Genomic DNA, 26,728 nt, shown 5'->3' with positions numbered 1-26,728 from the left:
AGCTTGGATAGAGAGGGAGCATGTGCAGAAAACAGGCCAGTGTCTGTGGGCAAGGGAGAAACCACAATCTTGAGCTGTAGTACCACCACCTTTGGGAAAACAAAAGAGAGGTTAGCAGCTGCCAGCCTGGTGCATTTTAAGATTGAGAGAAGACATACAAGAATTCTGCCACAAGAGGGAGCAAGAAGTGTGGAGTAGGTATATCCATACAAGGTCAGAGAAAGTCTCAGAATATTGCAACAAGACCAGTGAAAACTATCCCTCACTGATAAGAACAGATACTACACTTGATCTTAGCCAAAAGGCTGAGAAGTGATATACAATGGAATATTACTCAGCCATAAAAAGGAACGAAATTGAGTTATTTGTAGTGAGGTGGATGGACCTAGAGTCTGTCATACAGAGTGAAGTAAGTCAGAAAGAGAAACAAATACCATATGCTAACACATATATGTGGGATCTAAAAAAAAGGGACTGATGAACCTAGTGGCAGGGCAGGAATTAAGATGCAGATGTAGAGATGGACTTGAGGACATGGGGTGGGAAGGGGAAGCTGGGGCAAAGTGAGAGAAGCATTGACATATATACACTACCACATGTAAAATAGATAGCTAGTGGGAAGCAGCAGCATAGCACAGGGAGATCAGCTCAGTGCTTTGTGATGACCTACAGGGGTGGGCTAGGGAGGGTGGGAGGGAGACTCGAGAGGGAGGGGATATGGGGATATATGTATGCATATGGCTGATTCACTTTGTTGTACAACAGAAACTAACATAGCATTGTGAAGCAATTATACTCCAATAAAGATGTATATAAAAAAAGTATCCCTCATGTGAAGGCAGCTAATAAAGATTGGAGAGGCGACTGCTACTTCAAAAACAACAATGCAAACTCCAAAAAAAAAGTGAGGAATCAAGAAAACATGATATCAACAAAAGATCACAATAATCATCCTGTAACCAAACCTAAAGTACACAGAGACCTGCAGTTTACCTGATAGAGAATTCAAAATAGCTATTTTGAGGAAACTCAATGAGCTACAAAAAAACACTGTAAGACAATTCAATGAAATCAGGAAAACAAAACACAAATAAAATGAGAAATTCAACAAAGAGCTAGGAATCGTTAAAAAAACAACAACAGAAATTCTAAAATTGAAAATGCAGTGAATGAAATGAAAAATGCAATAGAGAACATCAACATTAGAATAGATCAAGGAGAAGAAACAGTCAGTGAATTAGAGGATACAAACTTTGAAATAACCCAGTAAGAGGAAAACAAAGAAAAAAGAATGAAAAAGACCAAAGAAAATCTACATGAGCTATGGAATACCATTGAAAGAGCCAAAATCAGGATCATTGGAGCTCCATAAGGAGGAGAGAAGGAGGCAGAAAGATTATTTAAAGAAATAATGACTGAGAATTTCCCAACCTTGGGGGGGAGACTGGACTTCTAGTTCATGAAGCTAACAAATTACCCCATTATTTCATTACAAAAAGATCTTCTGCAAGACACACTATAATGAAATTGTCAAAAATCAAAGACAAAGAATCCTAAAAGCAGCAAGAAGAAAAGACTGTAACCTACAAAAGAATCTTCATTAAGCTATCAGCAAGTTTCTCAGCAGACACTTACAGGCCAGTAGAGAGTGGGATTATATATTCAAAGTTCTGAAAGAAAAAAATCGCCAACCAAGAATACTCTGCATGGCAAAATTATCCTTCAGGTATGAAGGAAAAATAAAGACTTTCCCTGAAACACAAAAGCTGAGGGAGTTTGTCTCCACTGGGTCTGCCTTATAAAAAATGATGAAAGGATTTCTTCAAGTGAAATGAAAAGAAGCTAATTAGTTAAGTGAAAATATACAAAAATATAGAACACACTGGGAAAGTTAAATGTATAGTCAAATTCAGAAATCTCATTCTGTAATATGATGGCAAGTTACCACTGAACTATAGTATAAAGGTTAAAGGAAAATAGCATTAAAAATAACTATAATTTGATAATATATAGTCTAGAAAACATACAATATAAAAAGAGATAAATTGTGACATTAAAAAAGTAAATGGGAAGGAGTAAAAGGGTAGATTTTTTTGTATTTAATCAAAGTTAAGTTGCTATCACCATAAAATAGACTTTTTAAATCTGTAAGATGTCAGCCTCACATGGTGACCACAGAGCAAAAACCTATATTAGATTCGCAAAAGATAAAGAGAAGGAAATCAGAGCATACCCCCACAAAAAAATAATCAATTCACAAAGAAAGGCATAAAGAGAGGGAAAAACAGCAATGGAATTATAAAAGAACCAGAAAGCAATTAATACAATGGCATTAATAAGTCCTTACATAGCAATAATCACTCTAAACACAAATTTATTGAATTATCCAATCAAAAAGCACAAAGTTTTTACCCTTTGACCAATATCACCCAATTCTCCTACCCCCCAGCCCCTGGTAACCACCATTTTACTGTCTGCATCTACAAAGCTTTTACTTTGCTAGAAGAGGAATAGAGTTTCCAAATCTAAAACATGACATAGTGATTATAGTTAACAATATTGTGTTATATATTTGAAAGTGGCTAATAGAGTAGACCTTAAATGTTCTCACACAAAAAAGAAATGATAATTATGTGACATGATTCAGGTGTTAACTAATGCTATGGTGGTAATCATATTGCAATATATAAATGGATCAAATCAATACCCTCGACATCTTAAACTTACACAATATGTCAATTATATCTCAGTAAATTTAAAAAATAGGAAATAAAGAACAAAAATGGGAAAAAATTTGATACAAAATTGTTACCAAAAAAACAAAAATGTGTACAGAGGAATATGAAAAAGGGGGAGGGGAGAAAAGTAAATGAGAGGGGAATAGAAGTGACCTTATGCAAAATAATTGAGCCTGCACATGATATGATAGAAACATTTTCCTCAGTTACTGAGAAGATTGCAAGTAAATCTAGAATAGTAGAGACTAAAAATAGCTTGGAAAGTTAACAGACTACTGGATAAAATAAATATTGATGTTATCAATCAAAGAACAACAGATAGAATGATTCCATAAGCACATGAAATTTTCTCAAAATTAAAGTTTGCAAGGTGATTAACATGAAATCAAAACTATCTGTCTAAACAAGAGCAGTGGCCTTTGTCATATCTGAAAATTTAAAAAAAGTTTGAATAATACTTGATTTGAGATTTTATTTCAATTTTAGCATGGCCTATGTTAGAAATTTTGAAGTAGCATCACATAGAGCGTAGCGAGAACAGCGTTGAACTATAAAAGTGGAAGAAGGCATTGGAAATGTGGATACTCATAACTGCAAATGTGATGCTGTGGTACTTTCTGGTGTTTATGGACATGTACGACTGGTACCCACATTCCTTGTAAAGTACTGACTTCTGCTTTTCCCACTCCCCACCCCCGGCTCACTTGCATCTCTACTTCATGGCTAATGTAATGGCTGAAGAAGTCATAACTAGTTATTAACTGAACAATTACAACAATTAATAACAATTGTTAACTTGAATATCTCCAAGGTGAAGAGAGGTCAACTAACTAAAATCCATGGAAAACTGAAAAGTTTTAAAAATGTCACTTACATATACTATAACAGATCTATGAAGTACATACATACATGCATTCATAAACATATATATAGTCAATATATAGCTATGTCTATAACAAAATATTTGGTTTGACTCACTAGCAGGGCTTCCCTATGATGTTTCGGTAAACCAGTGAGCATATTTTAATTGTTAAAAAGTGCTGTCATAAACTAAATGGATCAGATGAAGATATGTGCTAAAAACCGTTCAGACGCTCTATGGGGAATATAGGGAACGTACACTCCGAATCTGCCTGATAAATTTGTTCAAATAGTTGATATTATATATCAAGCATATTTTGATATATAATATCAAAAGCATAAGCATATTGATATTATAATCAATATATTTGCTATCATATATCAAGCATATTTTAATAAATAATTACTTGAAGTATACCTCCCTTATTCTTAAAAGGGTTTGAAGTTGGTGCAAAAAAATAGCAAAGAATTAAAAGAAACACATTAATAAAATGGGAGAAAGAAAAGAACACAAAGTATAGATTATACTCTGAATTCCTGGAACTACTTACTAAGACCAATCTGTAATAGTTTCTCTTCTTCCTCCTCCTCGTCCTTCTTCATCTTCATTAGTTTAAAATCTAAAGAAAAAAGATATCAGCACTTATTTATTGAGAAAGTATTTTGTGGATATATCAAACCTCAACCATTTGAAATCTTTACTGTTTAGCATTGAATGATGGCATAGAACTCCATCATAGTGTATCTTACTTTTACTTGAAGAGGGGCACAAATTATATAATAGCTAATACTTATTCAATACTTACTAAATGCCAGATGCTGTTCTAAGAACCTTACCTGTTGAAACTCATAATTCTGTCATACCAGCCATGTAATAAATACTATTATTATCTTCACTTTATAGAACCTGGTGTCCTGAGAGTTTTAGGTTATAACTTTATATGGAACATATCTGAACCTTACAGAGCCAGTGATCTTAACCACTATGTTACACTGACTGTGAGTATACCACAGATTGACATATTTCTCTCAAACATGATAACCACATAAAAAACTAAAAATATAATACAATACTTCTTGTCACTAAGTCATGTAATAATTACTTATTGAGTAACTATTATTGTCCTAGGAAAATATTAAGTTATGTTATAAAATGTCCTCTGATACTTATTTTAAAAGATGATGCTCTATATTATTACTCTTATTATATTTGGATTTCTTGAAAATATCTTTGAATGGAAATAATTTTATTTATATTTCAACCAATGCAAATAAAAATCTATATTAAATATTTATTTATTTATTGTTTTCATATATATTATCCCAGGATTATAGTCTACTCCAAATGAAATTCAGCCAAATCTAAATAATTTTAACAATAGACCTCAGGCAATTTTCTCAGTTATTTACACAAACTATAACTGAATAATGAGATGGCAAGTTTTGTTGTAATTTTAAGTCTACCTTGTAATTCACTTAGCTTTTGTTTCCATCCCGATTCAGTATGCCATTGTGATTACAGCATGTGTGTTGGCAACAAATTCATAACTGTTATGACTCTGTTTTCATATCTCTGAAACATCCATGAAAGTATGTGTGCATGGGGTAGTTTGGAGGAATTAATGAGATAATGTAGGTAAAGCACTGTTGCCAGCATATACTGGCTTTTAATAGGCCAGAATATAGTGGTTTTTAAAAAGCCATTTTAATAATGAGTTTATAAACCATATTTTATATCTCAAATATCTCTCTTTTGACTACATTTGTAGCCTTGAAATTCTCCAGCACTGGCCTCTTTCATTATTTGTCATATTATACAGACACTGAGCACTTACTGAACTCAAGATGTGTGCAAAGTGTTTGATATACAAAAATCTTGGCCGGCCCTGTTACCTTACTGCATTAGATTTAATAATTAAAGCATTATTTGGATTAGACCAAAATATCACAAACTTCCTTGGGTAAGGTGTTATAGAGAGGGAGAACAGGATGTACCTCTTTCTCAGTACATTTTATCCGTGGGGATAGTGATGAGCCAAGTGACACACCCCTGAATAACAAGGTAAATTTACTGAACACTCTCTTCCAGTTCTAGTGCTATAAATATGTAAATTATAGATTATTCCTAAGTAATTTTTTTTCCTGCAAAATGTATCTCTACCTTGTCTGGCTTGGCCAGTTTTACAGGCTTCTCAGTTCCTTCTCATTAGGTTATTTTTGTTTGTTTGTTTCTCGAATCAACATACAACAAAACTTAACAAAAGACAGGTGCAAACTATTTGAAAACTCATGAGATATTGTTTTGATAGATTCAGTAGAGGGAAATCCCAGTAACTATTGGCTTGGGGAAATTCTGGCATCTATATTTGGCACAGAACTGAGCAGCAAAACTTATGCTGCACTCGAATTCAGATAAACACACACACATGCAAACATATACAGAAAAATGGTTTTGAAAAGAAGCTGTCTAGATTGGAGAAAAGGTTTCTATAAATGAAGGAAATAGGCTTTCTTTAGGCATGATACATTTGACTGCTTTTTAAATTTTCCCATCAAGCGGGATGTAAATGTAAACTGTAGAATTGAGAGAAATGACTGAATATTTCAGCATTCCTAAACATAAGTATATTCACAAATATCGTTGTGAAATTGGAAACTTGAGAGAAAAGTGTCTTTGTATTATGTTCCTTGATAACTACACTCCTTTTCCATTTTTCCATTAAAATCTGATGGTGCACACACTCGATTGTGACACATTCAACTTGCTTTTCATCAAAGATTATTCATTTTCATAGCAACTACTGAGATTAGCAACTAGCACCATACTCTCTATATTACTTTCCTATTCGTGGAGGAAGGATGGACATAGAAGAAAGTAGATGACCAAGGGCAGGAAAAGCAATCAAAATATACATTTTCATTTCATAAATAAATGAGTTAGTATCAAACATATGCATAGTATAGAAATCAGTTCAAAGTAAATGCTAAATATTAGTAATTATTAAAATAACCCAGGTATCATCCAGGACCCTCCCTGCTTCTTGAGATCTGAGTAAAAAATGCTTGAAATGCCCCAAATTCCATAGATTATGGATGTCCAAAACTGTTAAAAGAATTTCAAGTTTCTCATGTAAATATATTATAAATTTGCATTTATATTTGAAGTCAAAGGCTAATTTATTTTTCTTCTATATTCTTCATCCTCTCATATTTCATAGCAGATAGGAAGTATTCAATTAAGTTGCACGAAAGGTAACATCTCAGGTTAAAAGCATGATTTCTTGGGCATGATAGCATTTAAATCAACATTTTTAAAATTCAATTCAATTAAATATTAAAAAGAGACATTGTTATTTGAAGCAATAAATTTAGTAAGTAAATTTAATTGTAAATGATCAAGGTGTTAATACTGCTAACAACTAAGAACGATTAACGTAAGAAAAGCAAACACGCAGATTTCAGTCCGGTTTATTCGTATCTCATGTAAATTAGGCAGAGAAATATCATGGAGTGTCTAGAAAATCTGACTACCAGGCGAGAAGATGTAAATTAAGTAATTAGAAAGCAGTAAAGCATCATTGTTTTTTTAGTGTAAAATGGGAGATAGCCAAGAAGGAAAGGGAAAGCAGAAGTGTTGAAATGAAAAAAAAATCACTTGGAAAACTCAGAAACTTCCACAGCATGCAAGGCAGAGAAAACTGCTTCTTAATCTTAATACTGAAGAGAAAATAGACAATCTCTCTTACAATGGTCTATCTACTACTCTGAATTATATCCTGACATCAATAGGTAGTCTATATTTTCATGCTGGACATTGTGAACAGGAAACAGACAGGCAGGTGGCTTTGTGGTCAGGATGTCAGTGACAGCTTAGATCCTGCACTCCTTTCCCATCCTACCTTATTTATTTTAGAAAAGAATCACTTTAGTTATGGGAGAGAGAAATAACACAATACCAAATTTATTTACTTCGTATATAAGAAAGCTAAAAATGCATAGCTGTTTGACTCCAGAACATCTGATCTTTTACAGGAGGCACAGGAAAAAAATGACTGCTGGGGCTGCCTGCTTCAATACAGTGATGTATTTTGAGAGTTTACTTTTGCATTTCTTAACTTTATTCCTGTCACTTTAGATGAGGATATGTTTTGCACCTACCATCTGTATGTTGTAGGCAACATTCACTTCAATAAACTCAATAAAATGTTACACTGGTATAGTTCTGACTCTGCCAGTAACCAAAATAAGCTATTTTCCCCCCTTAAATGTGCTTCAGTTTCTCCAGTGGTGAAATATATGAACTCGCTTCTTAACAACTGAGAATGATGTTGTGAGTATAGAACATTCTGCTAAAGGTCAGAAGGAGGATATAAGTCAGAAATTTCTGTAGCTGAATTTCAGAAGTTTAGACAGAGACATATTTTAATTGGATCAAATAGGTTACAATACTAGTAAATCCATTTCAGATCCTTCAGGGACATGCTGATATAGGAACGTGTGCAATTTAAAAGTGAAAGAACATTGTGTATGGGAAAACTTTAAAATCATTCCAAAGTAAAGGTAAAAGGTTTATTTATGTTTGCTTATCTACAGTTCATATACTTTCTTGTTTTTGTTGTTGTCATTTTTGTTCTTGTTTTTCCTACTCCTCCTCATTGTCCTTGTCTCCTCCTCCCCTCCCCCTCCTCCCCTCCCCCTCCTCATCCCCCACCTCCTCCTTCTTCTTCTTTCTTCTTATTCTTCACAAAATTCAGTGTTTCCTAAACTAAAAGCACTAAACAAAAAAATAATCATTTTGCAGAATTTCTTAAAGTGACATGCATAGCATCTATTCCAATTATGGTTTTTATGTTTCCTTTTACTCTATTTTGAGGAAATCTTTTGATTTGGGTTTTATTGATGAGGTGGACAAAAATAATAGCTCCCAAATATTCTAATCCATAAAATGAATATGTTATGGGAAAAAAGGCTTTGCAGATATGATTAAAGACCTTGTGTTGGGGAGATTATTCTCGATTATCCAGAGATAATCCAATATATAATCGCAAAAGTCCTTATAAGGAAAAGAGAGTGACAGGAGTGTTAGAGAAGATGTGACAACAAAACAGAGGTTGGTTGGATTGATATGATTGCTGGAAGTGGGCCAGGAGCCAAGGAATGGGGGCAACTTCTGGAAGCTGAACAGGCAAGGAATGGTTTCTCCTCTACAGCCTCCAGAAAAAACGTAGTCGAGCCAGCATGTTGATTTTAGCCCCATAATACTCATTTCACACTTGACCTTCAGAATGATAAAAAACAATAAATTTGTCCTGCTTTAAGCCACTGCATTTGTGGTAACTTTTTATAGCATCAATAGGAACCTAATACAATTGACAATTCATTTTGAGCCCTAACAGTAGACCACATTTAGTCTTAATAAAAAATCACATAGCTCACATGAGAGTGTTTATATAATAGATCAACAGCATATACAGAGGAATATTTTTCCTCTTATAGAGAAAATAAAATAGTATACATGTTCTGCCCAGGGAGGAAGCTCTTCACCCTCTGACACAATATATAAATCACTATTCCCCATTATTAATTTTTTTTTCTCATTTTTATAGCATGCAGCAGAAAATCAGAAAACCTGAGATAGCAGTATCTATAGCAGAGATGCTAGTTAGCAGAAAGCTTATCAACATAGCACAAGGACCCTGTCACATATACACTTGTGACAGAAATTTCAGAGATGCTACTGGGAGATTGGGACCCTGAAAGTAAAATAGTGGTTCAGGATATGTACTTAACACCTGAGTTTTGAGCAGCAGATAGAGACTGTAATTCATAATTAAGACCCTTTCTTAAAGAAGCTTCTTTCCACTGGTGACTGCAGTGGGCCAGGAAAAGGGTGAAACACAAAAGCAATCAGAAAACCTTATTCAAGTAAAAGAGAAGAGATATCCACATCAGATAGAACAGAGAAAATATTATTTTCCACACGTGGTTTGAGATTTTACCAGTTTCTTCATTGTGAAGGATTAGAATTCAAAACCAGTCTCCTTATTTATTCATCATCCTTGTAAATGTGTGGACTCTTGGATTCTAAAAGTAGCTAAAGCTACTTTTAGAGGGAAATTCATAACACTACATTCTTTTATTAGAAAAGAAAAAAAAGTCTAAAATTTAACCCAAAGTAAGTAGGAGGAAGGAAATAACAATGACAAAAGGAATCAATGAATTAGGAAACAGAAAACATTATAGAAAATGAATGTAAGTAAAAGCTGGTTTGTTGAAAAATTATTAAAATTAATAATCTAGTCCAGTTGATCAATTAAAAACAATACCAGACTAAAATAATTAGAGAAATGAAAGAAGAAACATCCTACAAAACCAACAAACATTAAAAAGAAAAAAGGTAATAATATGAATATTCAATGTCAATGCATCCTACAAACGTGATAACATGAGTAAATTTCCTGAAAGACAATAACTAAAGAAGAATTAGATACGCTGAAATTAAATGAAATTCACATCACAGTTATAGCCCATATATATATATATTCCAAGCCTAAATTAATTCTACATTAGTGAATTCCACCAAATTTAAAGAAATAAAAAATACCAATTTTATACAGACTCCTCCACAAGTGGAAAAGGGGGAACTATATATCAACACATTTTATAAAAACAATTTTAAGCTGACACCAAATTCAGGAAAGACAGTACGATAACTAAATAAAATTACAAAACTATAATGTTTACAAATATAGACTCAAAAATCCTTACATAATAGTAACAACTTGAATCCAGCAATATCTAAAAATAATGTATAAAAATAGTAGTACGTCATTGCCAAGTAGGCTTATTTAAAGAAACCAAGAATTGTTCAATCTTTAAAAAGCAAACATTATAATTGTCCACATCGACAGAATAGATAAGAAAATATATAATCATGTCAATAGGTACAGGAAAAACATTTAAGAAAATTAAATATCCATCCAAGTTAAATTTAGCAGTGAACTAAAAATAGAAGATAACTTCCTCAACTTAATAAAGTACCTTTACAAAAACCCACCAATTAGCTAACATTTAACATAGAAAGATGAAATTCTTTCATCCTATGATTGGAAACAAAACAAAAATTTCCACCCACACCACTTCTAATCAAAATTGTACTGTCCTATCAAGTGAAGTAAAGTAACAACAACAAAAAAAAAGACATTAATTACTGGAAGGGAAAAAGTACTGTCTTTATAGGCAGACAAACAAAACTTGTAAGTAGTAAATCATAAGAAATCTTTAAAAAGAGCAACCAGAACTATATGTACATTTAGCAAGTTTATAGAACACAAGGTCAACATAAAAAATTCTATTTCTACATAACAATGAATAATTATTAAAATATTAAATATTTTATATTATAATTAAATTAATACACTAATAGTACATTTACTGAAAGATATAGGAATGCTGTACCCTAATACCTACAAAATATTGCAAAGAAAAAATTAAGAAGACAAACATCTAATTGTTTTTTAAAGGGGAAATTATTTGTACAGTAATTTCACACAAAACATGCTCAACATCAACCATTTGGTATGAGGTAAAAGCAAATTAAAAACAAAATGAGATACCAATATGCATGCACAAGAATAGTTAGAAATAAAAAGACTGCAAATGCTAAGAGTAGGCAAGGATATGGAGGAAGTTGAACACTAAGATATGGCTAATGGGAAAGAAAAATGATAGAGCAACGTTAGCTATATTCGGTTGTATTTATTAAGATTAACGTTTCATTCCAACATGACTAAGTTATTCTATTCTGAAGGAAAATGAAAGTTTGTGCCCACAAAGACTTACACACAAATGTTCGTAGCAGCAACATTTGTAACAGGCAATATGAGGAAAGTTGATATCAAGAGGTAAATGTATAATATCAAGAACTGAATGGATAAAAGGCAGAATATTCCACATACTGGTATATTATGTAGAAATAAAATGAAAGAAACTAGTGATACATGAAACAATGTGATTAAATCTCAAGATAGTATGCTAAATTAAAAAAAAACTAGACAGAAAACCCAAACAATTTAATATTCATTTAACATTTAATCAAGTGAAAAATTATAGCAACAGAAAGAAAATCAGTTGTCAAGGGACATGGGTCAGGGCAGGAACTGACTGCAAAGGGATACTTGGGAACATTTTTGGAGTATGCATATATATTCTAAAACTTAATTGTGTTGATGGTTGCACATTTGCAAATATTTATCAAATATCATCAGATTATATACTCACTTAAAATAGGTGAAATTTATTGTGAATATATCATACTTCAAGAAAGCTATATTACCTTTTAGAAATGTAAAACATGTAGGGATAGATGTATAAAAACTATTTGCAAACGCTATGCAAAAAAATAAATATTTCTGAGAGAATTTTTAAAAAACAGTATCTAAATCAATTTAGAGATATAAAATGTTCATGGACTAGAAGACTCAGTATTGTTAACATAGCAATTCCCCTTAAATTGCTTTATAGACTCAAAGAAATTCAGGAAGCTAATGGTCTAATATATGTTGAGAATCTAAACATTTTGAAATAAAAGTATAAAGTTGGTCAACTTACGTTATCCCATTTTAGGACTTACTGTAAAAACTACAGTGATCAGAGAATATGGAAATGGCTTAAGAATACACATTAAATCAATAGATTAAAGTCATCAGAAAAATATCTCTGTGTGTTCACCTGAGTTTTCAAAAGAGGTATCAAGATAATTAAATAGGCAAGAATAGCCTTACCAAAAAAAGATGATGCAAAAACTGAACATCTCTATAAAAAATGAAACCTAACACCATATAGAAAATCTAACACTGTATACAAAAACAAAACAAAACAAAAAACTCAAAAAAGTCATAGACCTCAATATAAGAACTAAAATGATAATACTTTTAAAAGAAAAATTGAGACTATATTTGGGGCTTTGGGCTAAAAATTTTAATAGGCCAAAATAGTATGAACTAAAAATGAAAAAAAATGGAGTTTATCAAAATTACAAAATTGTGCTCTTTGTAGGACATTTTTAACAGAATGTAAACACAGCCATAGACTGGGAGAAATATTCTCAAAATGGATAGCTGATAAAGTCCTATTATCCAGAATATATAACACTTCTAACTTAATAACAAAAAGACAAACAACCCAATTTAAAAAACTGGGCAAAAGATTTGAATTGGCACTTACCAAAAAAGAAAAAAAAAGTACCAATGTCAATTAAGAACATGAATAATATTCAACATAATTAAACATCAGAGAAATGAAAATTAAACCACAATGAAATACCTGCATGCTCACTGAAACGCAACAATTTAGAGGGTTTTTATATTGTTTTTACTTTTAATTTTTTCATATACTAATATTGCTTTTTTTTCTTTTCATGCTCAGTTCCATGTATTTTGATATGTATAGAGTTGTGTAACCACCACCACATTGAGGATGCAGAACAGCTCCATAATTGTGAAACTTCCCTCATGCTTTTGTCACACTTCTACTCACAATCCCTACAACCACTGATCTTCTGTCACTGATATTTCTGTCACTTTTCATCTTTCAGGAATGTCAAATAAATGTATGTTACATCACATAGTACATAACGTTTTGATACTAGCTTCTCTCACTCAGTATAATGTTCTAGAGATTTTTCTGCTCACTTTCTTGCATTGTGTCAATAGTTCCTTTTTACTGCTGAATAGTATTCAAGAATTGCCATAAAAAGACTACCAATACCATGTACTGAGATCACATGGACCAACTGGATATTTTACAACTTAATGGTGGGAATGAAAAATGATACAGCTTTTCTGGCAATCAGTTTGGCAGGTTTTCTTTTCTTCTTCAAATAAAGTTATATATATATATATTTACCATATGACTCAGAACTTTCATTTCTAAGCATTATTCAAAAGAAATGAAAAACTTAAGTCAGCACAAAGACCTGCCATGACCATTCATATCTTCATTTGTAATGGTCACAATTTGGCAAAAAACCCAGTGTCCGTCACCTGTTGAAAACATAGACAATTGTGGTGTATTCATACAATGGGACACTTTTCAGCAATAAAAAGGATAAGTGAACCAATATGGATGCATTTATGTTAAGTGAAAGAAGATAGAAATAGCATACTGTATTTTGCATTCCTGAAAAGCAAAATTACAGGTATAAAAACAGATTAACCATTGTCAGGACCTGAGGATAGGAGCAGGGGAGAGGATTACAAAGAGACACATGGAAATTTTTTGCTGTGTTAAAAATATTATAAATCTTGATTTATGACTATACAAATTTCTTAAAATTCACCAAATTATACCCCTAAAAGGGATGAATTTTATTATATATAAATTGCCACAATTTAAGAAAATGACTTCCAAATAGCTTTTATATTCCAGGATGATTTAGCTATAATTCCTATCTAGAAGAATTTCAATAAGACCTCATTCAAAACACTATCATGAAAACAGAGACTTTCCCTTTTATGAAGTATCTTTTAAATGGGCTATAAGCAAATGTTTTTATTATATCTTTACTATTTTCTATTGCCCAATAGGCCACTATGGTTTATGTGTATATTAGCTTGATCTCTGTTTCTTGTATTTTTTTACACTGAGAGGTTGTAGTTGTCCCTTATTAAGTTGCCTTTTCTCTTTTTTCCTCACATAAACTGGACACAGTCTTCTCTTCAAAGATCATCATTCCAGGGCTTCTCTGGTGGCACTGTGGTTAGGAATCCACCTGCCAATGCGGGGGACACAGGTTTGAGTCCTGGTCCAGAAAGATCCCACATGCCGTGGAGCAACTAAGCCCATGTGCCACAACTACTGAGCCTGCACTCTAGAGCCCACGAGCCACAACTACTGAAGCCCGCGCCTAGAGCCCATGCTCCACAACAAGACAAGCCACCACAATGAGAAACCCGCGCACCACAGTGAAGAGTAACCCCCGCTCTCCGCAACTAGAGAAAGCCTGTGTGCAGCCACGAAGACCTAACGCAGCCAAAAATTAAAAAAAAAATTTAATTAAAAAAAAATCATCATTCCCCGAATGTATTTTAAATGCATAACTATTCTGGAATTCCTATTCACAAGAATGCTGTTTTATTTTCTTGTTATCACATCAATGTTATCATGTAAGTGAAGAAATTATATTTTCCAGGCTTCGTGGAATATTTGCAATTTAAAAAAAATCTTTTCTTTACAAATATATGGGTGCTTGTGATTGCTTGAGATATTCATACCACTGAGCCTGGGTAAACCAAGACCTTAGCTATTTATGATCCAATACATATATGAAGAAATAAAACAGTTCTCAGATTTTTCTTGTTGTTTGTTTTTGTAATTATATAAATTGGGAACCATAAATATTTCCATGAGTAATGCCCGTCCGGCGGCCTCACCCTCAGCTGCTGCTCCAACCCAGACCCCAGCACCAAGGTGGGCGCAGAACCTAATTCTCAACATATCTATTGAATGCCTACTGCTCGAGGTACTGTTCCAGACGGGGGATATAACAGAAGCAAAACAGGAAACTCCTTCTGTCATGTGGTTTACATTTTGGTGAAGGCAGACAGAGAATAAACAAACAAATAAATACATGATATAATTCTAAAATCCCATATCCAAATTTCTAAAATAAAAAATCTCTGAAAACTGAAAATCTTCTCATAACTTATTGTCTGGCAAAACTGAACTGTATCTGTCTGAGCTGATACAAACCTCTTTATAATCTTTATTTGTCAACCTTAGTGTGTCTATTCATATATATCACTAAGAAGTGTTAATATGTTTGATTTAGTGGTTGCTATCCTAAACCTTATTGAATGTCCCAGGTGTAAAGTATATATCCTGTAGGAATTTCAGATTAGTGTGTCTTATATAATACCAAGTATACTGATGAATACTATGAAAGAAATTTTAGCAATATAAGGTTATAGAAAGGGGTAAAACCTATTACTATACTGATTACCCTATTGATGTGACATTTGAATAGAGAACTGAATGAAGTGAAGGAATCAAATGAGAAAATTCTTCCAGGCAGAGAGAATAGTAAGGTTGTGACAAGGGAGACAGAGGGAGAGTTGCCACAGAAAAATAAGTCAATGTAACCACTAAAGCAAGATGCTCTGTGGCTGGTTTTAAAGATGAAGGAAGAGACCCTGAGCCAAGGAATGCAAGAAATGCAGCTTTCCAAGTGGGAAAAGCAAAGAACCATTCTCCGCTAGAGCCTCTGGAGAATGTTCAGTCCTGCTGATACTTTAATTTGGACCCAGTGAAACTGATGTTAAACTTTTTACCTCCAGAACCAAAGGAGAATAAATGTGTCTGTTTAAAGCCACCAAATTTTCAGTTATTTGTTACAGCGGCTATTGGAAGCTAATACAACTTTTTAAAAGAGCCACACAGACAAAAACTGTAAAAAGGAGAGCAAAGCCTACTGATCATCTCAAAACTTATTGCCCTACTCAAGGCAGAAGAATAGGGTTTTAGCAATGGATATGATTCTGTATAACTTTTGATTGATTTGTTCATATACATTGTACGTTTAAGTATTTTATTTTTAAATTTTATTTTCTAATTTCCCGATGCTAATATAGAGAAACACACTCTTTTTAATGATGACCTTGCATCCAGCATTACTGCTAAGTTGACTTATTCATTCCAGTAGATGGTTTATACATCCTTTGATATATTTTACATATGCCATAATGTTGACCTACAATTAACGGCAGTTTTCATTTTTTCCTTTCAATCTTTATAACTTTTATTTCTTTTTTTTGCCTTGTTGCTCTAGCATTAACACTTCCATGACACTGTTGAAGAGAAGCAGAGATATTGGACACCCTTATCTTGTAACTTAAGGGAAGAGTATTCGATATTTCACCATTCAGAATGATTTTAGCTGTACTTTTTATTTTATATATACTTTTTAAGATTAGGTAAGTTTTTTTTCTTTTTTTAAAATAAATTTATTTATTTATTTTTGACTGCGTTGGGTCTTCATTTCTGCGCTCGGGCTTTCTCTAGTAGCGGTGAGTGGGGGCTACTCTTCGTTGCAGTGCACAGGCTTCTCATTGCGGGGGCTTCTCTTATTGTGGCACACGGGTTCTAGGCGTGTGGGCTTCAGTAGTTGCAGCACACAGGCTCAGTAGTTGTGGCTTGCTGGCTCTAGAGTGCAGGCTCAGTAGATGTAGCACATGGGCTTAGTTGCTCTACAGCATGTGGGATCTTCCTGGACCAGGGATCAAACCCGTGTTCCCCATATTGGCAGGCGGATTCTTAACCACTGCTCCACCAGGGAAGTCCAGGTAAGTTTTTTTCAATTGATAGTTTGTTGACAGTTTTTATCATGAAACGATGGTGAATTTTATCAAATTAATTTGTTGAGATGATCCTACAGTTTCTCTCCTTTAATTAATGTGGTAACTTATGCAAAATAATTTTCAAACATTAATCTAATTTTACATTTACAGAATGAATTCCAGAACCATGATGTATTTTCCTTTGTGTATACTGTGTTTTGATTTGCTAATGCTTAATTTACATGTTTATTTGCATCTATGCTGATGAAATGTACTGACTTGTGATTTTACTTTCTTGTAATGTTCATTTCAGATTATAACATCAAGGTAATGTTGGTGTCATTAAATAAGTTGAGATGTTCTCCCACTTTCTCTACTCTGTTTTTGTAATGAATTATTTCTTCCTTAAATAATTGGCAGTATTCATTAGTAAAATCATCTTGTTCTGGAGTTTTCTCTGTGGCAATTTTGTTTTGTTTTGCCCTGTTTTATTTTGTTTTAGCATACTTTATTTTAAAAGTAGTTTATAAAACTAACTTTTAAACCATTCCAACATCATATAAGCTATAGGTGTTTATTTCAATGCTAAGAAACAATGTTTAGTAGCATACTTTTAATGTGAAGTAAAATCCATATAAATTAAATTTTCAGGTAGTTAACATAGGCATACACAAAAATGTAACCCCTATGTCCTTATCTTTCATGCAGCTGCATGTGCACCAATCTTACACTTATAAAGACATTTCAAAACGACCAAGAATTTAAATGATCTACACATGCTCCAAACTCATTTTAAATTTCAGTTAACCACTACAAAAAAATGATAGCTATGAACACTACAGAAGTCCTGATATCTTTTCCTTCCACTTATGAAATTTTGCTTTATATTTTGCTGTAGCTCTTGCCAACATTACATAGAAAAGAGCTGGCCTTTGGAATCCATTTACTTTAACCACATCAGCTTTGTTTTGTTTTGTTTTTACATTGTATATACTTTTGCATCTTTTTAATTTCAACCAACTAGGTTGAAATTAGGGTCTTGATATTTAAAACATGTCTGTTATAAACTGCATACAGTCGTTTCATGGTATGTTTTAACCAATTTTATAATTTTTTTCCTTTAATACACATTAAAAATGGTAGGAAAAATGGCTTGAAGTAGTCTCTCAACCTACAAATACATGAAGTTTCATAAACAGAAAACTTCAGTAGCATTACCAAAATTAGAATGATATAAAGTTCAAACACAAAACAAAAAGCAGAACTCAAAAGATATTTTGTATATTTCTATGTCTATGCTTTTATAACAAAGAAGACAATATTGTTACAAAAATTCAGAGGAAATAAAAAACGGCTTTTATTACCTCTTGCTTGGAGCAATCATTTGAAAGCCAAGTTTTGAAGTAGATGCTTTATAAATCATTTACATTACAAATAAAGAAGAAAAATATGTAGTATACAATTTCTTTCTAATTGCAGTATATTTCTCTTATAAAAATGTCATACTTCACAAGATAAACTTAAAAGTCAGATGAGCTCCACATAAATTTGAGTTGAAGGCAGTGATTTTCCTACCTAATTTTAACATATAATAAACAGGTTGGCAATAAGATCTTCAAAGGTGATTTTTAAAGGAATAATTGCTTTGAGTTGAGTTAATAATAAAAATGGCCTTTATTTGCCTCCAGCAAACCCAGAGGCAAAAGTTACTCCTAACACATTGCAAATTTTGAATATCCCTTAAAGACAAGATGACATATTATTGACCGTCATCTGTCATAACACACAGTACATTCATAAATGATACTTTAATAGTAATGGAGAGGCAGTGAGATATAGCAGGAAGAACAGGAAAGCAGGACAAAAGATTCTGGCTCTAGCTCTGCCCCTTATTACTTGGGTATGTACTTTGGGAGACAACCTCTCCAGGTCTCCTGATAGGTTAAATGAGAAGGCTGGATTAATTTCTAAGGCCACTTCTAGTAAGAATAAAGTTAACACATGATTACTCTAGGAAATTTTCAAACTTTGTATTTAAGTATACAAAAAAAAAAGTAACCTTAAAAAAACGTAACCTCAAAAATAAATTCAGTATTGAATTTAGTATTTTACGCCTTTTCTGCCTGATATGACTAATCTAGGTTTATGCCAGGTCAAATATTTTAGGTTAAGTTTAAATGCACTTCTTAAAGGCTGTTGCTTTCCTCCTCATTCATTGTTGCTTGGGTGGCATCTATACTGTCATAGTATTAGCTGCATGTCTGACCAACTGTTGGTGTCTGTCAGTGGCATTATATCCTGAGATGTGTACATCTTCCAGTCTGGTTCTCTTGCCACCCTCCACATTGCTATCCTCTGAAAGATCTAAATATTGATCTATATAAACCAACTGCCTTCTTGTCACAGCTCTACAATATGTTCAGGTCTGCTGACTTTGGTCTTTTCTAATATCTGTAAACATCCTGGAAGCCTAGGAAAATTCAGCTGTTCCCTCATGCATTTCTGGAAACAAGAGAAACTTTGTTGGCTGCCTCTGTTAATCTCAGTTTAGATACAATTCATTCCATAAATGTCTCCAGTGAATGCCTGTGAAACTACTTGGGAATCAGGGCAGGGTTCTAACTAATATGTCAGAATCTTTAAACTGTGTGGGAGTTGTATTATATCCCCTCACCAGGACATAATGTGAGCAGTGGGCAGGGTGAAGATTTCCTCTACAGAGACATACCTCAGGGTCCTAATTTATCGCTTTGCTTCCTTTATACTCTTTTTTTCACTTTCCCAGGCTTACAGAATTTTTACTTAATTTCACATATTTATGCTTTAGAGGGAAGAAGGTGAAAAGAATCAGATCATATATTCTTCTCCTTCTAGTTATTAAGATAGAAAATTAGCCCATGATGCTCAGACTTTGAAATGTGTTTTCTCTCAAAAGTGTTGCCATGTTCTTCAAAATTTTGTTTTGAATCTCAAAAGTTTTTAGTGTTTTTCTTTGTCACTCTTTTCTTGAGGCACTGAAGGTGGATGGGTGGATTTTGCTCCTTGAGCCTGAGGAAAAGCATATGTACAAAGAATGAGCATGTTGAAATGCACCAGGTAATACTTAAAAATATTTTTTTTTCACATAACTTGCAATGATTTTCCTTTGCCTCAGTTTTTTAAAGTAAGATACTTTTGGCTACTGAACATTATTTAGCCAGTTAAGGTACATAAAGTTGATGGAAGGATAGAATTTTGTATATATTTTTTAAGAATATAGGTTCTGGGGCTTCCCTGGTGTCGCAGTGGTTGGGAGTCCGCCTGCCAATGCAGGGGACGCGGGTTCGTGCCCCGGTCTGGGAGGATCCCACATGCCGTGGAGCGGCTGGGCCCATGAGCCATGGCCGCTGAGCCTGCGCGTCCAGAGCCTGTGCTCCGCAAGGGGAGAGGCCACAATGATGAGGGGCCCGCGTACTGCAAAAAAAAAAAAAAGAATATATGTTCTGGGAAATTCTGAAGATACTTAGCTCTCTCCAAAGAATGTAATTTTTCATTTCTGTGGCCTTGAAAGTGTGCAAAAGGAGATGGAAATCGTGTGGATTATCTTATATTCAACTTCTCCTTAAAACAGCCTGGTCACAGGCTATTCTCTGTTGCTTTAGGAAAACATGATAATGATTTGGGCCTAAAATTTTAACTCTCAATAAACAATGTCAAAAATAACTCACAACAACTTTTTATAGCCCAGCTGTTTATCAAAAAGTTTATTCATAAGTCTACAAATATGGACATTACTGAAAACCTATACCCAAAGCAGCATCAGAGATGGAAAACATTGCAATCAAGGGGAGTCTTATACAAAGGAAAAAAATGTTGTTGTCAAATCACAGAACAGGCTATAAATTATTTATAGACTATCAAACATAGCAAGTCTCTGATGTTATTCAATCACTGGAAAGATTTTAATATAGAGAAAAGCCCCATTCTGTTTTGTAATTGAATATTTGTTTTATTATATTTCATTGTATTGGTTCATTGTCTGCACTAGGAGATGGCTATTCTCTACAAAAGTAATCTTTCACCAAGGACTGGAAATTAGAAATGATTGGAAGTACAATATAATAGAATAAACAAATTCATCATCAGGGGAACTGAAATGGATTTTGGTTTTCCACAAATATGTCTTCACTTCTTGTCACAGCTGATCTGCTAGAAGGTCCTGTACCATCATGCAAATATTTCTGAAAACATTATTTTATACATGGTCATTATCACTAGGAGACACGATTAACTTAATGTATGATCATATTATAACTAATGAGTCAAACGAGGTGTACATGAATACTAATCTGAGTTAATTTTGCTATTATTTGAAACAGAAGAAATAAAACAGTATGAGTATAATTTTGTTATAACAAAAAATATACTTTTTAAAATTAATTTAAATACTTTTCAAATGATAATTTTCCATTGCTGAAATAATGGAAAATAGTATGATTTCCATTTGCCTTCTCAATATTTTAAATAAAAACATGTGGTACTAAAAGAAAAAAGAGCCTACATGTTTGCATGTGTGTTTGCGTGTGTTGTATGTGTGTGTTAATACATCTAATGTGTTTTACTACAGGTGCACTGATTTTGTTTAATTTTCCTACATCAATAAATGTTTTCTCCACTTTTTGTTTATTTTTTATTTTGTAAGTACAAACATGATACATGTTTTCATATAAACTTTGAAAAATATATACTTAAATTCAAATTTAAATTCATTAGAATTATATACAATTAAAACATTACACTAGTGACATTTCAAAGATTCAGTAGGTATGTGACATTGTGTCCACTGTAATGGACAGTACAGATACAGAACATTCCATCGTTGCAGAAATTTCTATCAGACAGTGCAACCTGAAACCATTTTTAGTGGCTACACAATATCCCATTGTTGGATATTGTTGTGGTATCATAATTACTTAAGTATTCCTATATTGCTGTATTTTTGCAGCGCTTACAAGTTGATTTTTTGTTTGTTTTTGTTGATGTTGTAGTTATAGCTGTGGTTCTTATTTTATTATTAGAAATAATGCTATAATGCATTATACGTAACTTTTTTACATTTTTATTTTGGGCATACTAATTGGGTGACTTTGGGCAATTATTTTGAAAACATTTGTACACATTTTTTTTCTTCTGTGGTCATAACTAAAGTTTGTATGGCAGAATTATTGGCTAGAGTACAGAACTCTAGAAAACTACAACTCTAAGTATGGGAAAATTATTTTAAATTATTTTGAATTTTAAATAGATTTGGTGGAAGATTTTTTAAATAGTACACATTGGGGTTTTTAAGAGTATTTAACTTTTTTGGGGTCTGAGGTAATTGTGAGCTCACATATTAAGAACTAAGTGAACTAATAAGATTTGGAAAGCTTTCGGCTGGTGTACTTTATACATTATGTATTGTTATGCAGTATAATTATGTGATAGAGTAAACACTGAATGAATTAGCCCATTAAAAGTTTCTGTAAAGTGTTTTCTTTGTAACTGATTTTAATTTTTCAAAAGACTTCCTAAAGCTTCCATTTTCTCCTGTAATTTTGAAAATTACTTCTTTTCTTCTGATTTAAAAATATCACATCTTAACTATAAGAGAAAAGTTGTCTAGCCTATATATATATATATATATATATATATATATATATATATATATTTTTTTTTTTTTTTTGTGGTATGCGGGCCTCTCACTGTTGTGGCCTCTCCTGTTGCGAAGCACAGGCTCCGGACGCGCAGGCTCAGAGGCCATGGCTCACGGGCCCAGCCGCTCCGCGGCATGTGGGATCTTCCCGGACCGGGGCACGAACCCGTGTTCCCTGCATCGGCAGGCGGACTCTCAACCACTGCGCCACCAGGGAAGCCCTAGCCAATAGGTTTTGAAGTCAGAAGGTACTTTACTCAATTGTGAGTGTTGAGCAACCAGAGACAGTTTTTGTTCCATCTCTAAATACCATTCTCCAAACTCCACTGCGTGGCATAATGGCATAAACACATTAGATAATTGCTTTAGAGTTAAACAAGCCTACTTTCAAACCCAAGCTTCAGGACATACTAATTGGGTGACTTTAGGCAAATTATGCGATTTGTTAGCCTCAAAGAGAAAATGAACAATGAATACTTAGAATGGCACATGGCATATAACAAACTCTCAGTAATTTTTAGTGGTTTCCACTGAAGAGGCTGAACTGAATTAACCCTTGAAGAAACCCTTTTTAACTTCTAATTTAAAAGAATAAAAAAACAGAGGTCCAAAGACATAATGACTTTTTCTAATTTTCACAAAGTAGAAGAGACTAAGCATGTAAATCTCTCATGCATTTTCTATTGTACTATTTTTTTTTCTGAAGATTTTAAATCTATATCTAGTTTACTTCTCAGTCAAATGAGTCAACTATCACCCATCCCAAGTACCTGTGAATTCATAAATATCAAGGCAGACAGGCTGAAACACAAAGTTCCTGGAGCCCTAGTGCAGGAAAGAAAGATGTAACAACAGAGTGTTGGGAGGCCACTATAGCATGTTTCTGTGCCAGAACAACAGCAAGAAGTGAAGCTATCACAAAAACTGATTTCAGAATCTGAATGTCATTGTACTAAGAGGGATCCTGTGAGGAACACGATGGTAATGAGATTGGGAAAAGACATGCATAAAATCTGGTTACTACTTCCATCTGGGTTATATTATATCACAGAGTTAAGGGGAAAAAAGCAGTTATTATTATGGCTCATCTAGTACTCCCAACTTTTCATGTGAAAATGGTTTTTAAGGCCAAACAATTTATGGTCCCTACAAGAAATATTGTTAAATCAATAAAGAATATATGAAATACATATGCATTTACCCAAGGGTTACCAGAACACGATTTTAAAATACTGGTGTGTACTGTAGGATTTAGGAAAAAATAGATTCTGTATGCTACCATTCATATTTAAAATTCCTAGGGAACTAAACCTCCAAAAAATCAAGGAAACTGTAAAAACAAATGTGAAGATCAAAAACCTTCCATAAAATACAAATTAGTGGCACAGATTGAAAAGAGAAAGTTATTAAAACCTAGTACAGGAAGAATGACAGACCTTCTCCATTAAATTTCCATACCATAACTTCACCCTTGCCATTGTACTCACGCCCCATTCAGCAGCAGATCCAGAGAGTATGTGTGTAACAATAAGACATTTAATAATAAATGTCTCATGTGCTCCATATGCTCTATTGGGCACTTAAGTATATTATCACTGTGACCGCAAGAAACAGGAGCTATTATCATCAGCTTTCTACACTTGACAAAACTGAGGATTAGTCAGTTAAATTATATGCTTGAGGACATAGCTAATTAGTGGTTGACATGGGGTTCAGACAGGAAACTGCCAATGCCAAATTCCAAGAGTGCTAGAAAAATCTGAATGGTTCAAGGTTTTGAAAACTTTTTGAACCCTTGGAGTGTGGGGGTACTCCAGTCTTCAACATTTTCAGGACCCAAATGAGAAACAAGAGAGCATCAATAGGAAACTTATTTATCTCAAATGTCTATGGCACACATAAGCCTTTTGAAACTAACTCTCTAAAACTTACTTAGCAGTAGAAACTCTTTTTGGGATTGATAGGATAGGAAGCATCCAATCGTTTTCAAAGTCATTAAAGGGAGAAATAAAGACAAAGTCTAATATGTGAGAACTATACCATTGTTTAGATTTTCACTTATTTCTTTAACCTCTGTAAAATAGCACATTTAAGTTGTCAATTTAGAGTATTTGTTGTTCTCATTTTAAAATATTTATAATTCCTAATTTTAAATAATAATAAAATATTAATTTAAAAGGTACTCATTTCCAAAGAATCTGAACAAATATAGACCATATGTATGTTTAATGATTAAAAATTACTCAGCTCTGTATTTAATTAATCATTAATTTTCTAATTAGTTTACTGTGAAATTTTAAAAGAAATAGCTTTAATTTTTTACTATATCCTGAAAGGCATTAGAAAACCTTCAGAAATTGTTTCTCAAACTGTATTCTGCTGGCACGAACACCCAAATCACCTGAGGTGCTTTTTCAAAATGCGTATTTGTAGGACCAGCTTTAAATCTACTGAGGAGAGTATTCAGATTTGCACATCCTGAAAGAGCTCTGCAGATAATTCTTATACTAAAAAATGTTTGATAAACTGTCTTTAGATTTAAATTTGCCAAAATTTTAGAAACTGCACTCTTAGAGATGTACCGTATCTGGCATTTAATCATAAAACTGATGTTTTAAAGAAAGGGATATTGAGGGTACAAAAATTTAAATCAAATAGAGTCTCAGAGTATTTAAAGCAAAACAAAAAACAAAAATCATTGATTCAGCCATATATATCAAGAGCCTACATGTACAAGGTAGTGAGTATACTAGGCCCTATGAAAGGCTAAATCTAGAAATATGGTCACTATAACATATTGTAGAGGAGATATACAATTACCCCACTCTTACTCCAAAGCAGATGCTTTAAACAGTAAAGCTCTAAATGTTTTCAGATGCTGTCAATGTTCAAGTTTATGACCTGTGTGTCCGTAACATAAGCATTTGTTACATAATCATGAATTAAACTGTACATGTATGCTTTGCAAAATAAAATAAAATTGCTGAGACATCATTAAAATTATTTTTAATTATTATTTTTAAATGGAAAAAAAGATAGCCTCAAACAACCAAGTTGGCACAATGCTCAAGTAGATACATTTATTTATAGACTTCAACAATTTTTCTCTTCAATTATCTACTGCAAAGCTCATCAGCTAAGTTTAAAATGCACGAAGATACAACGTTATTTTATCCTGGAAAACTCAGTCTCTAAGGAAGGCAAAGAAATGGACCTGGATAGCAGGTCCATTTTCTAGGACTCTAAGACTCAGAAACACCCTTATGGAAAAGTTTTAGCCATTTTACCAGGATTTTCCAGAGACTTATTTCAGTTCAATCTGAAATTAACATTAGGAACAATAGGTGAAAGCTGCAAGATGCAGAGTTTGCATCAGTGTAAAAGAAAATTCATAATTGGAAGTAACTAAATGTGGAATGGGGCTATTGCAGTGCCATGAATTTTTTGTTATTAAATGGAGCCAGTAGATGACCTGTTCATAGAGATATGCTCAATCAGAAGTTTAACTAGAAGTTAAAGTAGGTGTTCTCTAGTTCCCCTCAAATACTACTTTTTTCATATTCTGATATTTTATTATTTAGATGAGTTAATAATCCTTCTGAAATTATCTAACATGATAAAAGATGTCATTCATTAGTGAATTTGATCAAAGATCTACCAAAATATGAAAATTTATGAACAGACTCTCTGGTGTAGCAAAGAAAGATCTCTTTAAATTTCAACCCTGCATGTCCAAGTTAATGAATGCACTTGCTAAAAGAAATATGAATATATATATAATATATATACAGTATATATGTATAAAATGTTCCTATTGTTCACATAGAAGTTGTAGAATTTCTATTGGGGAAGGTTATTTCTTGTAATATATCTGATTAGCTAAAAGATACAGCGTATTATAATCTGTTCATTTCTAAAACAGCTTTGTTGAAAGATTAGATTATGTTTAATACTTTGTTGGCTTCTCCCTTCAGTATCACATAACCAAAAGATATCTTTAAACAACATTCTTTCATAAGAATCTTTCATCTTCAAAGAAGATGCAATTCTGGGGTTTAGAATGTTATAACTTTCCTCTACCTGGAGATAGCAAAACAATGTAACTATAACCATGAACAAAG

The 26,728-nt window shown here is 33.1% G+C and overlaps 1 long non-coding RNA gene across 1 annotated transcript in view; it reads right to left on the bottom strand.

Annotated features, from left to right (window-relative positions):
• Positions 1-26,728, bottom strand: part of LOC307175109 — a 309,433-nt gene that overhangs the window by 121,863 nt on the left and 160,842 nt on the right. Inside the window, exon 3 of the long non-coding RNA XR_013824259.1 lies at positions 4,151-4,219. This is a non-coding gene — a long non-coding RNA (uncharacterized lncRNA). The remainder of the gene's footprint in view (positions 1-4,150; positions 4,220-26,728) is intronic.

This window comes from Stenella coeruleoalba (assembly GCF_951394435.1).
Source record: "Stenella coeruleoalba genome assembly, chromosome: 16".
NCBI classification, from domain to species: domain Eukaryota; kingdom Metazoa; phylum Chordata; class Mammalia; order Artiodactyla; family Delphinidae; genus Stenella; species Stenella coeruleoalba.
The sequence above is the reverse complement of the archived record's forward strand: the minus strand, read 5'-3'. Positions and strand labels throughout refer to the sequence as shown.